Genomic DNA, 16,160 nt, shown 5'->3' with positions numbered 1-16,160 from the left:
ATGAGGAACCATAAAATACAAAAGTTTAACACAAATCAGCACACATTATTCCCCAACATATTAATAAAATAATAAAGTTAAATTCCCCCTACACAATATACATTAACCTAATTATAAAAAAAACATTGTTTTTATCAATATTTAAAGATCATACATGTCCCTATTTAAATGTGAATGGTGTATAGTAAATGAATGTAATGCACATATGTAATGCAGCTATACACCATTCATATAAATGCAAAATACATTTATAATCATTAAAAAAATAATTTTAATAAAGTATACAAGTATAAATATTTATTAATAAATTAAAATAAAATATATTTCATTATAGATAAACATAAAAATTGATAAACTGGTGCGATGCGAGAACACTGCGAATCCACTGCGGGTTCCCGCATCGCACCGACTCGCATGTCAGTTCACACTGCCATATGCGAATCGCTGGGGAGTGTCAATACATTGTTAAGGACACCCCCAGATCAGCTTGCATATCACACTGCGAACTGACAGTTCGGACATGAATCGGATCGCATATGTGTGAACACACATGCGATCCGATTCTGGTCCGAACAGAAAAAAGGGTCCTGTGCGTGTTTGCACCGAATGCGGTGCGATATCAGCCATACTATCTGTACAGCTGATATCGCACCGCACAGACATCGCATGTAATGTGAATGGCAGTGTGCTGCAAATAACATGCGATGCCTGTGCGATGTCCGGCATCGCACAAGTGTGAACTGGGCCTAAAAGTTAACAACACCCCCAAATCAGTTCGCATATCGCAGTGCGATCTGCAAACTCGGACAGTAATCGAATCGCATGGGTGTGAACACCCATGCAATCCGATTCTGCTGTGGACCAAAAAAAGGGTCCTGTAAGAGTTTGGTCCGAGGGCAATGCAAATTTAGCAATACTATCTGTATGGCTGAAATCGCATCGCACAGAGATCGGATGTAATTTTGCACTGCGGTGCGAATCACATCCGATCTCGGACACCGCAGCAGTGGGAACTGGCCCTAAATCATATTGCATTTGCACCAAAATGGTACAGGACCCTTTATTTGGTCCGCACTGGAATCGGATCGCATGGGTGTGAACACCCATGCGATCCGATTCCTGCACCATTACATAGTTCGCACTGCGATCTGTGAAATGATCTGGGGGTGTCATTAACTTTACATTGACACCCGCAGTGGTGCGCAGATGTCAATGTAGGTGCGATGTGAAAACCCGCACAGGAATCACGCTGGTTCACGCATCGCACAAGTGTGAACCCAGCCAGAGACGTGAACATCTAAAAAAAAAATATATATATATATATATAGCTATATATAGATACATATATATATATATATATATATATATATATATATATATGTATCTATATATAGCTATATATATATATATATATAGATGTATATTTATATATATATATATATATATATATATATATATATATATATATATATATATATATATATATATATATATATATATATATATATATATATATATATATATATATATATATATATATATATATATATACATATATACACTATAAATTCCTATCCTGCTGGTTTTGGGGTGTGTAATGGTGGGGAAGGTGTGCTCTGACTGTTTGGTGAAAGAAAGAAGTCAAAAGACTTCTTTCTTTCTCCAGAATATCAGCCAGTTTCAGGCTTCTCACTCTGATTCTCCACTTCTGAAATGGTGAATCAGAAAGTGAGAATTCTGTCACAGATCGCCAGTGAGGTGTGGAGATCGCACCTTCATAAACTGGCCGTTTCTGTGAATTCTCACTGTGCTGAGATAATCTCCGCTGATTATCTCAGTTTCATAAACTGGTAAAGCGCTGAGATCAGCGGTGAGACTCGGGATCGCCGCTGATCTCAGTTTCATAAAAGGACACCTATGAGCATAGATTAGAGCAATGGTTCTCAACCCTGTCCTCAGCTACCCCCAACAGGCCATGTTTGCAGGTTTTCCTTTATCTTGCAAAAGGTGCTTTAAGTCAGACTCAATGGCTTGGTATTTTGGACAGCTATTTTATCTAAGCGAAATTCCCAAAACATGGCCTGTTGGGTATACTTGAGGACTGAGGTTAAGAACTACTGGACTAGAGGAGCTTACAAGAGTGGAGGATCAAGTAAGTAAAAGTGCTTTACCAAGTCCCCGAAGCTCTGCTTTCGATATACAGGTGATACTCGAAAAATTAGGATATCGTGAAAAAGTTCATTTCACTAATTCAACTTAAAAAGGTGAAACTAATATACGAGATAGAGACTCCTTACATGTAAAGCAAGATAGTTCAAACCATGATTTGTCATAATTGTGATGATTATGGCTTACAGCTCATGAAAACCCCAAATCCACAATCTCATAAAAATTAGAATATTACATGCAATCAATAAAACAAGGATTGTACATAGAACATCGGACCTCTGAAAAGTATAAGCATGCATATGTACGCAGTTTGGGCCCCTTTTGCAGCAATTACTGCCTAAATGCGGCGTGGCATGGAAGCTATCAGCCTGTGGCAGTGCTAAGGTGTTATGGAAGACCAGGATGCTTCAATAGCGGCCTTCAGCTCTTCTGCATTATTCGGTCTCATGTCTCATCTTTCTCTTGGCAATGCCCCATAGATTCTCTATGGGGTTCAGGTCAGGCGAGGAGAGTTTGCTGGCCAATCAAGCACAGTAATCGTAATTCCACAGTCATTGGACCAGGTTTTGGTGCTTTTGGCAGTGTGAGCAGGTGCCAAGTCCTGCTGGAAAATGAAGTCAGCATCCCCATAGAGCTCGTCTGCGGAAGGAAGCATGAAGTGCTCCAAAATCTCCTGGTAGATGGCTGTGTTGACCCAGGACTTAATGAAGCACAGTGGACCAACACCAGCAGATAACATGGCTCCCCATATCAACACAGACTGTGGAAACTTGACACTGGACTTCAAGTATCTTGCAGTGTGTGCCTCTCCATTCTTCCTCCATACTCCTTGGTTTCCAAATGAGATGCAAAATTTGCTCTTATCAGAAAAGAGGACTTTGGACCACTGAGCAACAGACCAGGTCTGTTTTTCTTTAGCCCAGGTAAGACGCTTCTAACGTTGTTTGCTGTTCAGGAGTGGATTGACAAGAGGAATACGACATTTGAAGCCCATGTCCAGGATCCGTTTGTGTGTGGTGGATCTTGATGCACCGACTCCAGCCTCAGTCCACTCCTTGTGAAAGTCCACAACACTTTTGAATGGCCTTTTCCTGACAATCCTCTCCAGGCTGCAGTCATCCCTGCTGCTTGTGCACCTTTTTCTTCCACACTTTTCCCTTCCACATAACTTTCTACTAATGTGCTTTGATACAGCACTTTGGGAACATCCAACTTCTTTTGCAATTACCTTTTGAAGCTTTCCCTCCTTATGGAGGGTGCCAATGATGGTTTTCTGCACAACTGTCAGGTCAGCAGTCTTTCCCATTATTGTGGTTCCTACTGACCCAGACTAAGAAACAATTTAAAGGCTCAGGAACCCTTTGCCTTATGGCTTAATTAGCTGATTAGAGTGGGACACTTTGAGCCTAGAATATTGCACCTTTTCACAATATTCGAATTTTCTGAGATTGTGGATTTGGGGTTTTCATGAGCTGTAAGCCATAATCATCACAATTATGACAAATCACGGCTTGAACTATCTTTTTTTGCATGTAATGAGTCTCATATATTAGTTTCACCTTTACAGTTGCATTAGTGAAATGAATGAACTTTTGCACGATATTCAAATTTTTCGAGTATCACCTGTATTTCACCATAAAGTGTTTTTTACAAAGCACAGGAGGTTGAGAAAAGGATGAACATAGAGAAGTATTCAACACCACTAAAATCCAAAAGGACATACAGGAGCATATCCACTATATATGCTATAATACATTTAGACAAATGATAAGAATTACAGTAACGGGAGAGCACCATGTGCCACTGAATAGCTTGCACAATGTATATATTGTTTAGGTGGTATAAAGTGAAAACTGCTACTATAAAAACGCTGATGATACGCATTGTATATTTTAATCATAAAACGAAAAAAATCATACCAAAACCACAAGAATCTGTCCGTGTATCATCATAGGTATTATCTTAAGGGGAGGTGCATCATTTTCTTCTCCTATGGGATACCACTCATTTCTTCTCTTAAAAGCATCCCCATTCTTTGTAGTTCTAATTCACGTTGTCTGGGAATTTTCTTTGAGGTCAAGTCGCACAGTTATCATTGAGGGAAGTGCTTACATCCATACAATCCTGTCACTGTCACAAAAAGGAGGAGGCAGGAAATCTGCACTACACAAGCTAGCAGAATCTGGTAGCAGACAGAGGGGAAGCAATGCTTTAGGGGAAATTAAAGGATACTTGGCAACAAGACATGAACACACAGCTGGGAACTGGCAGCTAGTACTGAATGTTCGTGCACTGTATGCGATTGCAAGGAAGATAGATTGAACGCCTTGAATCCTACCACTGTATTCTAATTTGCTATGTCTGCCCTCGCAGCACAGGGGGCAAATGGTGTACAGCAGGTTATTATAACTGCCATTTGTAAACACCATTTTTTTCCTCTGTATTTTGATAACCAACAACCAAAGTATAAGACAGGAATGTACTCAAACCAAGCAAGTTTGGATACCGCTGAACAGTCCTTCATAGTCCTCTTACGGCCTTGCCCCGTGGCTGCCACAGCATATTAAGGTAGTGGTGCAAGCAGCACACTTTAGATATGACAACACACAACAGACATGGGATTTGTTCCAAGCTGGGAGATCTACTTTATAAATCGTCCCAAACATTGACTCTGTTCTGCTCTAGACTATACTGACCCCCCCTGCCCCCCCCCCCCAATACTCCTAAAAAAAAAAAAATCTATATAAAAGCACTCCCAGTCTGGAGCTGAGGTTGCCTTCTCCCACACCTGAATTGCATCGCATGGGTTTCTGGCAATCGCACTGCATTTTGCAATCTGTTTCAGGGTCGATAAGATAACATTGACACACGCAGCAGATCGCACCCACTGCAGAAACTTGTGCATTTCCCGCATTGCATTAGTGTGAACCAGGGCTAAAATGTCAGAATGCAAAGCCTCAATATCATAAAAAAAAAAAAAAAAAACACCACACACACACACACACACACACACACACACACACACAGCACCATCTACATCTATTACGTACAGTTGTGCTCATAAGTTTACATACCATGGCAGAATTTATGATTTCTTGGCCATTTTTTAGAGAATATGATTGATAACACAAAACACATCTTTCACTCATGGTTAGTGTTTGGCTGAAGCCATTTATTATCATTCAACTGTGTTTACTCTTTTTAAATCATAATGGCAACAGAAACTACCAAAATGACCCTGATCAAAAGTTTACATACCCCAGTTCTTAATACCGTGTATTGCCCCCTTTAACATCAATGACAGCTTGAAGTCTTTTGTGGTATTTGTGGATGAGGCTCTTTATCTTCTCAGATGGTAAAGCTGCCCATTCCTCTTGGCAAAAAGCCTTCAGTTCGTGTAAATTCTTGGGCTGTCTTGCATGAACTGCACGTTTGAGATCTCCCCAAAGTGGCTCAATGATATTCAGGTCAGGAGACGGAGATGGTCACTCCAGAACCTTCACTTTATTCTGCTGTAGCCAATGACAGGTAGACTTGGCCTTGTGTTTTAGATCATTATCATGTTGGAATGTCCAAGTACGTCCCATGCACAGCTTCCTGGTTGATGAATGCAAATGTTCCTCCAGTATATTTTGATAACATACTGCATTCATCGTGCCATCAAATTTCCGGTGCCTTTGTAGTTCACACATCAGCGATCCACCACTGTGTTTCACAGTAGGAATGTACCTTTTGTGTACCTTTCATCATAGGCCTCCTCTTCAAATGAAGCGTTTATGGTTGTGGCCAAAAAGTTAAATTTTGGTCTCATCACTCCAAATGACTTTGTGCTAGAAGGTTTCAAGCTTGTCTCTGTGTTGTTTGGCTTATCGTAAGCATAATACTTTGTGGCATTTGCGTAGTCATGGCTTTCTTCTGGTGACTCGATCATGCAGCCCATCTTTCTTCAAGAGGAAGTAAACCCTGATGGGTTTAACTTCCCCTTTATTCCCCTGCAAAGTAAAAGCATAATGGGCTAGGATGCATCGCATCCTAGCCCATTATGTGGCACTTACCTGCAAACGAAGCCTGCGATGTCCCCGCTGGTGGAAGCATCCATCTTCTCCCGTCTTCCTTCCGGGTCTTTGACTGGCCGGAGCCACGTGACGTCACTCCAGCGCATGCACGCAGGTGCTGCCAGTCACGGCACAAGCTGGGGAAGAAACGGCACGGAGGGGCGTTTCTTCACTGCGCATACGCCGATAACTTCATCGGCGCACTACAAGGCAAATACCTCTTAAACGGCGCACGTTTAGGAGATATTTTCAGTACATATAGATAAGGCTTACCTATATGTGAAAATAGGTCAGGGGGGTTTACAACCACTTTCAAGTGCCTCTTGAAACAGCCACACCACATATTTTCAGAGAGTCCTGTATTTCACCTGAAGTTATTTGTGGATTTTCTTTTTGCATCCCGAACAATTTTCCTGGCAGTTGTGGCTGAAATTTGCTTTGGTTTCAACAGAACCCCTCATTTTCCACTTCTTGGTTAGAGTTTGAACACTGCTGATTGGAATTCTCAACAGTTCAACTACCAGCTCAACTAACTTTTCCCACAGATTCTTTGACAATTCTTTTGCTTTCCCCGTGACTCAGAATCCAGAAACTCATTGACCTTTTATACATACATACATACATACATACATACACACACACACACACACACACACACACACACACACACACGCACACACACACACACACTAATTATAAGCAAACAGATCACAGGTGAGGATGGTTACCTTTAATAGCCATTCAAACCCCTGTGTGTCAACTTGTGTGCGCATGTTATCAGGCCAAAATCATCAGGGTATGTAAACTTTTGATCAGGGTCAATTGGGTAGTTTGTTTTAATTTAAGAAGAGTAAACACAGTTGATCGATAATAAATGGCTTCAGCTAAACACTAACCATGAGTGAAAGAAAAGTTTTTGTGTTATCATTCATATTCTCTGAAAAATGGCCAAGAAATCATAAATTCTGCCAAGGTATGTAAACGATGTAGATGGTACTGTTTTTTTTGTTTTTTTTTATGATATTGAGGTTTTGCATTCTGACATTTAGTCCTGGTTCACACTAATGCAATGCGGGAAATGCACAAGTTTCTGCAGCGGGTGTCAATGTTATCTGAACGACCCTGAAACAGATTGCAAAATGCAATTCTGCCAGGGGATGTAAACTTATGAGCACAACTATACGTCTTCAAGTTCCAGGCAAAATTACTTTGTTTAAAGCAGTTCTTAACCCCCAAAGGGAAGTTCCTGGTTTTGATTGGTACCCGCTCCGAAGTTCGGCACCCCATCGAACACTCATCCCATCACAGGTCCTAAAAGGCTGCAGAACCATTCACAAAGTGCAGCGTGGTTCGTGCATATGCAGTGGGGAGCCGCAAGGAGTCACAGCCAGCTTCCCACTCTAAAGATGCCGATGCTGGGGACTCGAAAACCGGTGACGAGCCAGCCCAGGTGAGCAAAGAGCTGGATCCTTAGACAGGCAAGTGTTCTTTTATTAAGGCTGGGTTCAGATTGTTGCAAATTGGATGCAGCTTCTTCGCATAGCATATGGAGCCGATTCACACATCTCCGCAGCGACTCCGGTGCGAATTGCACAGGAGTCCTGTGCGTCTTTTGGTCCGTTTCAGGTCCGAATTTAGCCAAAAATCCAGTCTGAAATCGGTGAACCAGGATGCGCCGGACCCCTGTTGTGAGCTGAAGTGTGCTGCAGTGTGAACCCAGCCTAAAATCAGCAGCTACAGTATTTGTTCCTAGGGTAAAGATCCTCTTTAAGCCTGACAAGTGTACCTAGAAAGAATGACAAACATCTGTATACTGCACACAGGAGGAAGCATTTTCTTCCTGATCACGCACTGGGATTGTATGATATTGTAATGTCCCAACAGCTCACTGGGTCAAAAAAGGCAACAAGCTGTGACCTGTGTGAGCCAACTTATGTGACACTGCCAAGAAAACAATACAGACATGGATTTTTACAGGAGTGTGTTACATGAGGGTATACATGAGCTGGCATCTTAAGTTGGCAAAACATTGGTAGCATTTCAAACAAATGTCAATTTCCAACCAATACATTTGATAATGCACACAGAGACTTGACGTTTGTACAGACAACAGAAATGCCAAAAACACTGAGATGCAAAATAATATTCTTCCTTTCCTAAACAGCCAGCAGGAACAAGTTCTATTCTGACATGTTTGGGCCAAGGCACAGCATGCTACTCCAAAACCTAATTTGCCTTTAACATCTGATTTTGATAACAATGGAAATTCCTGTACGATAATCACATACACAGTTAATTTTATGTGTTCAACAAAAAATGTTTTCAATCCTGCTCCTTCGAATAACATTGTCACTGCAGTTGAAAAATGACCATCAAATTAAGCCACCTAACTATTAGAAAATGTGAAAATTGAACAAAAGGTTTCAACAACAAAGATTATCAAATTAAAAATTCTACTAGTGTATAGCCATTGGCCAGCTTTGGTCCACAAAGAACATGCTAACCCTTGGATGAATCTGGGTTAAAAAAAAAAAAAAGGTGCAGTCCTTCTAATAAAACGGACATCAATACCAGTAGTATCAAGCTGGCCATAACACTGATAAATTCTAGAAAACGAATCGTGTATGGCCAGCTTTACACTTACACATTGCTTAGCAAACATGAATTTCGGAGCACACAGCAATGGCCGCAGCAAGTAGCAGCCACTGATGTGAATGTGCCCTTAGGCCGGCCATACACTGTTTGAATCTCAGCCGGTTCAGCAGGAACCGGCCAAGATTCAAAACGTTAATGGGCAGGCTTAATGTAAAAGTTGATTGATCGATCGATCAACTTGGGTACAACCAGCCTGACGCATTCTCTTGCAATTATCGCTAGTGGCTGCTATAGCTGCTAGCAATAATCACAGTCTTCCCCCCAGCAGGGATGGCTCCTCCCACCGGGAGAAGAAAATTGCTGAATCCCCTCTTGACACTGTCTGTGTTGATGGGGGAATCGTGCAAATTTCAGTTTACACCGTATAGCCAAGCCTTAGGCAATCTTAACCACTTTCAAAATGACTGGGAATTAAATAAAACAATCAAAGTGGTTTCCTGAAAAACAAAACAAACAAACAATCTACCACCCATGAGGTTTGATCCATCACCTGAATGTGATCATTTGAACTGGGCTAAACACCTTCAATACAGGAATAAAAATTAAAAAAAAAAAAAAAAGTTCAAGACCAGAAAAAACTACAGCAATTTTGTCAAAAGTGATCTGGTTTTCTGCCAGGTTTGAGCAAAGCAATTTTGGTCCCATCAGTTTGTGGCTTCAAGAAAGCAGCTAGCTGTGCAATTTGTAAATCTGTTCCTCTGCAGTCAAGCTACACTTGATGAATGGTAATATGTTTAAAACAATGACCACATTTTTACCCAGAAATGGGAAAAAGATTTAAATCGAAAATTAGATAATTCTGAATGGAATCAAATATGGAATACTACAAAAGCAGCATCCTCTAATATATTAGCGATTGAGACGAGTTATAAGGTGTTAATGAGATGGTACCTTGTACCAGCAAAGATAGCAAAATATGTACCAAATTATTCTGCACAATGTTTTAGGGACTGCTCTGAACCGGGAACGTTGTTTCATATTTGGTGGTCGTGTCCAAAAGCACAAACATTTTGGAAGGAAATTTTTGAAATTGCCTCTAACCTATTTGATAGAATAATTCCCTTTGATCCTGCAATAGCGTTAATAAATTTAAAACCTTTAAATCTAACGTATGTACAGTTCAATTTGCTAGTGCAATTATTCACAGCAGCTAAACAAACACTAGCAAGAGCTTGGAAAACATCTAATTTGATCATAAATGAAGTGCTAATTAAAATGAATAACACCATGTCCCACGCTAAAATGATAGCTATTGAAAAGGACACAATCCAAAAATTTGAAATAACGTGGCAACCCTGGATTGATTATACTATACCACAAACCTTTGACAATCAAGTACTACTACCGTGGTAGTTTGAATGTTGAATTGTACAATATATATTTCATCATAGTAGTAAAGGTATATGGCCTCACTTCGCGGACTTTTCCTTTCTTCCTCCTTTCTTCTCTCTATCTCCTTTCCTGTATTTTTCTCATGATTTAAACTATGATTTCGAAGCTCTCAGTTTTTCTTACTCAATAGTTTTTATGTATAATCTACATTTTGATAATTTATGTTGCTGCTTGACATTGTTTTATCATTTTTTAAGGAAAAGCCATTAGATTCTATATAAAAAAAAAAACAATTGAGCTTCCTTTTTGATTGTATTACTATTGCAACATGTAATTTGTGCATTGTTACTTCTCTACTGAATTATAAAATAAAATATTTTGACAAGGAAAACAATGACCACATTTCAAACTATATACATTTCACTTACGTTCCTCGCAATGGGAATGCATTTAAAATGTAGTCCAGTATCCAAAAAACTCTCCTATAAATGTGTGTGTGCACACTCCCACCTATCTATCATATGGCTGACTACTCTGCTAATGCAGGAAAGCAGGAAACTCTCCAACTGCATCAATGGAGCTGCCTTTTACCTGCAGAATACATTTTTAGCTGTGCCATTAGGTAGATAAGATGTGGCGACACAGAAGACCTAAAAATCACACATAAAATGCACAGTTTTCCTGATATAAAATAAACACATCAGGATCAAAATAAAATAAAATACAGTACCTGGAATCAACCAGCACAAGGAATTCAAGCCCTCATATGACTGGTAAAAGTGGGCTACTGGATAAAATGGACAACTAAAGAAAGCTACACATTATTATACAAAGAAAATGTTATTAAACATTCCATTTTGCAGTTGAGTTATTTTCTGATGGGGGGCAAGTATTTAAAGAGTAGAAAAAAAAAAAAAAAAAAAAGCTGGGCTATATTTGTCACAAAGAATCTGCTTGAGTGCTTTATAGACAAATGTTAATATAGGGAATAATTATTCTATGTAGGTGGGTTATATTGTTGCTTTATACAAGGAAAAATTGCTGCCACCATTTCATTCCTTTACCTTACATGTGATCCTGGCTGTGACAGCCCACATTGGCGCTCTACAGAGAAATTCTGCATTGCCAGCAATCCTATTATCACCAGTGCGCTTGGCACAAACCTTGATAAATCGGACAGACTGTCAGCATCAAAACACTGCCAAAAGGAAAGGTGGGAGGCTTACTCAGCTCTCCCTATACATTCTTCATGGATGGCATAAAAGCCAAATTATAATACGAACGCAGAAAATGAAGAACATTTCTAAACTGTATCTACAGCTAAATGAAGCCTATCTGTGGACTTCATTGTTACAAGCTATTGAGAGCTACAGAAAATACAATCAGCGGGTAAGCATTCAGGGCTGTGTGTAATGAATCAGTACAGCGGCACATGCTGCCCCCCTGTCATCAGCCACCCATGCAATTATCACATCCAAAGAGTGAGCAGAGGGTGCAGCAACATCTTAACATCTGAGCCATCCTACTGGAGAGATACCAACATTTTAAGACAATTCTCTCATCTTTATTCCAAAGAATGATCAACATGAGAGGTCGGGGCCAAACATATTTAATTAAAAAATATTTAATCCGAGAGGGCGTTTCCCTGCAGACAATATCTTCACCATGCTGACTGTATATTTTATAAAATGTCAATGCAAATAATAGCAGAGCTTCCCAAAAGATACCACATTGGTGGTCTCATTTTCATCAGGAATCCCACTCTGTGATAGATGCGAGATATACAGATAATTGGTTCAGGAAGGCTCCACTGTGTGTCACATTGGCTTAGTGAAGGGAGTTTTGGTTCCTTTTAACCTGTCCAAAAAAACACCTCAATAAAAGTGACATAAAAGATTAGAGAAATAATAATGAAAAAAGAAAAAAAAAAAGACTTAACAAAAAAGCCCCTGTGCCCAATTCACATCTAAGACACTTCTAGATAATTATGATATTCTTTATTGGGATGCGCTGATTACTCTATGTTAAAGGCTGCCAAATTAAACACATTCACTGTACAGACAAAGCAGCAATAGAAAGAACAAAGAGTTGCTAATTAACATGGCTTCCACTAGGAAACCCTGAATAGATGGGTCTCTACACTAAAGCCGCGTACACACGGTCGGATTTTCCAACGGTAAATGTTCGATCTGAGCTTGTTGTCGGAAAGTCTGACTGTGCGTGTATGCTCCATCGAACAATTTCTGCATGCAAATGTTTGAGAGCAGGTTCTCAAATTTTCCGACAACAAAACTTGTTGTCGGAAAGTCCCATCGTGTGTACACACAAGTCCGTCGCACAAAAGTTCACGCATGCTCTGAATCAAGCAGAAGGAGCCGCACTGGCTATTGAACTTCCCTTTTCTCTGCTCGTCGTACGCGTTTGTACATCACCACGTTCGAAATTTTTGGCCAACATTTGTGCTACCGTGTGTATGCAAGACAAGTTTGAGCCAACATCCTTTGGAAAAAAATGTACGGTTTTGTTGTCAGAAAATCCGATTGTGTGTACAGGGCATAAGCCCCAGACACACTATTAGATTTTCTGCAGATTTTTGTCTTCAGATTTACCAAAACCATAAGACAAAAATCTGCAGAAAATTGAATAGTGTATGGAATTTAATACACTGCAATAGCTTTCCAGAGGTTACCTATGAGGTAACCTTTGAGAAGAACAAATCTCAACCAGAAAAACCTAGGCTTCTGTTTACACTGGATTAGAGGTCCAATTCAAGATTTGCCTATGCTGTGACAGAACTAAGGCTGGGTTCACATTGGTGCGAACACAGACATCGCATATGATTCGCACCGCATTGCTGTGCAGATCACATGCGAATTCTGTTATACCATTTGTATGGCTGAATTTGCATTGGATTCGGACCAAAACGTTACAAGACCCTTTTTTTGGTCCGCACTGGAATCACACACAAGCAATCCGATTCCTGTACCATTTGACAGTTCGCACTGCGATCTGATCTGGGGATGTCATTAACTTTACATGGACGCCGACAGTGGTCCGCCGAGGGCAGTGTGAACTGCCTGTGAGTGACATTAGATGCGGGAACCTGCACTGGAATTGCACTGGTTCCTGCATTGCACAAGTGTGAACCCAGCCGAAGATGCCATTCACACCTGAGCGTAGCAATTTACCGCCATTTTTCTGGCTTTTTTAAGTGTTTTTGCCGCTTTTTACAATCGTTTTTAAAGCGTTTTAGAAGCATATTACAAGTGTTTTACATTATCAGGCATTTTTGTTGAGCTAATAGAGTTTACTAGGGGGAAGAGGAGGGAGAGGGAGAGGAAATTAGGGGTGGAGATCTTCTGTTTGAGCAAAAAAGGAGTGACCAAATGCTCAAGTCAGGCGTTTCAATTAAAGTCTATGGGGCCAAAAACGCTTGTAATCTGCCAAAAAGAACCTCTTGTACTCTTGAGCAGCAGGCATTTTGCTTCAGGCAACAGAGGGCTCATGTATGAAACGGGCCATTGCAATGAATGTGATTTGGCTTGTTGAGCATTTAGGGCTACAAGCTTCAAGCAGAAAATCATTCAGGTGTAAACAGGGCCCAACTCTGCTCTGGATGATGCCCTATTTTAATCTTATATATTGGAGTCTGTAACACGTGGTTGTGGCTTGGCTGCGTATATAAAAGCGCAAATATTTACCGGTTATTGCATTACCTACAACAATTTACTATTATTTATGTAAATTCCATTTACACTAGTACGGATGCATACAGCCATTCACTTGTATGGGTGGTTGTATGCACCATAACTCTTTGGGCGTGGGAAAATGCTGGATTTTACCTTTGCAGCCTTTACATTTCCGTGTGCATGAAGTCTTACTTATGCAGAATTCCAGCTAAGCAGCTAAATGCACACTTGCACTTCATTTTCCCTGTCTGCATTTGATGAAGATTCACCATACATCCGCTAAACATTCACCCTGCAATATTTAGTCAATTTAACAAATTCTGCTGTGAGTGCAAGCAGGCAAATCTGCCTGGACGCTTATACACAAGATCTCTTAAACTTTCTTTTCTATTTAAACCCCCTTCCAAAGCATCAGGTGCCCCTATGCAAAAAGATGCTTCCATAGGGATTTTTCTGTGTTACGCGTTTATTCCATTTTTTTTTTAATCATTGTAGATTTTGGTGCTTGTTTTTCTTGTTTCTTTGTGTAACTGAATATTCCAACGTGAGTATATCTGCATTGCTAACCTATGTTTGTCTGACTGAGGTGGTACTCCCTGGGATGTAAAGGTCAACACTGCTGGTCAGGTTTTCCCGAGTTTTTGAGGGAAGTACTGCCATCTACTGGAGCAAACATCTAAAAAAGGAGAGGGAATCACATCTCGGGGGCGCCATAAATAGTAAGGCGGCCGAAGGTTTGGTCCCAGGTCTCCCCACCTCCAAAACAGAATTCTGCTAAAGATGCAAATGACTTCTTGCACTTAACCACCCTTTGTGGGATCTCAGTTAGGGTTCCAGGGATTTGCTGTTGCTAAATGGACTCTTGCTTACCAAGGATTACTGGACTCACTCACCTATTCAAGGTATGACAACCTCAAAGGGGCACCAGGACACTTACTAAGAAGCACTTAAAAGATCATGTACAGGAACAAAAAAAAATTAAAGGAACACATCAAGTCAATTAAACTCCTGGGATATTGATCTGGTCAGTCAAGTAACAAAGGGGGGAGGGGGGGTGATCAGTTTCAGCTGCTTTGGTGTAAATTAACAGGTGCACTAGATGGGCAACAATGAGATGACCTCCAAAACAGGAATGGTTTTACAGGTGGAGGCCACTGACATTTTTTTTTCCCTACTAGTCTTTTCTGGCTGTTTTTCACTAGTTTTGCATTTGGCTAGAGTCAGTGCCACTACTGTTATCATGAGGTGATACCTGGACCCTACAGAGGTTGCACAGACAGTCCAACTCTTCCAGGATGGCACATTAATACGTGCCATTGCCAGAAGGTTTGCGGTGTCTCCCAGCACAGTCTCAAGAGCATGGAGGAGATTCCAGGAGAAAGGAGAGTTACAAGGTCCTTAACCCATCAGCGGGACAGCATCTACTCCATTGTGCAAGCAGGAACAAGATGAGCACTGCCAGAACCCTACAAAATGACCTCCAGCAGGCCACTGGTGTGAATGTCTTTGACCAATCAGAAACAGATTTTATGAGGGTGGCCTGAGGGCCCAACATCCTCTAGTGGGCCCTGTGCTCACCGCCCAGCATCGTGGAGCTCGATTGGCATTTGCATTGAAATCAATGGCCAGTGTTGCCGAAGCGCCTGCAAAGCACTTCAGCGACGGCGCTTTGCACCCTTTATCGGCCGCTAGCAGGGGTTAAAAGCGCCCACAAGCGCCACTAAACCGATGGTAAAGTGGCGCTTTACCACTGATGCCCCCACCGCCTCAGTGTGAAACTGCCCTTAAAGAACACTGCTATCTCAGGACCAAACATATGGAATGGAGTTCTTCTCCCTTCTGCATTATCAAATCTGCTTAGTGTTCTTTTCTCACGTTATAAGATAACTTTTACACCGCGGGACCTAGATTATAGATTATATGGTAAAAACAACTGGGTCGGCTGTTACAAGGGTTTGCAATTGTACGATCTCAATGGGCACCAATGATGGCTCCTTTTTTTCTATATAATGTTTTATCAAAAGTTGTCAAATGTTTAACCCTCTGGTTCCCTTTACGCACTTTTGGGCTGCATCCCTTTCATTTTGATGCATTATTGTGCATCCTTTACCTTCCCTCACTTTATGGGGATAATCATCCTGTCTTTTTATTCTATGCATGTTCTTTTCCTTAATAAAAATATTTGAACAAGAATAATATTAAAGAACTGTTATCTGGAGTGCATAGATTGTAATGAGGAAATTATATTTGGAATAAAACA

General features: G+C 40.7%; 1 protein-coding gene across 5 annotated transcripts in view; it reads right to left on the bottom strand.

Moving 5' to 3' along the window:
• DBN1 (drebrin 1) overlaps positions 1 to 16,160 on the bottom strand; it is a 167,314-nt gene that overhangs the window by 112,855 nt on the left and 38,299 nt on the right. The gene's annotated exons all lie outside the window — the stretch shown is intronic.

The sequence above is a fragment of the Aquarana catesbeiana genome, linkage group LG03, assembly GCF_042186555.1.
Source record: "Aquarana catesbeiana isolate 2022-GZ linkage group LG03, ASM4218655v1, whole genome shotgun sequence".
NCBI classification, from domain to species: domain Eukaryota; kingdom Metazoa; phylum Chordata; class Amphibia; order Anura; family Ranidae; genus Aquarana; species Aquarana catesbeiana.
Note: the sequence above shows the minus strand (reverse complement) of the source record. Positions and strands in the feature narration are given on the sequence as shown.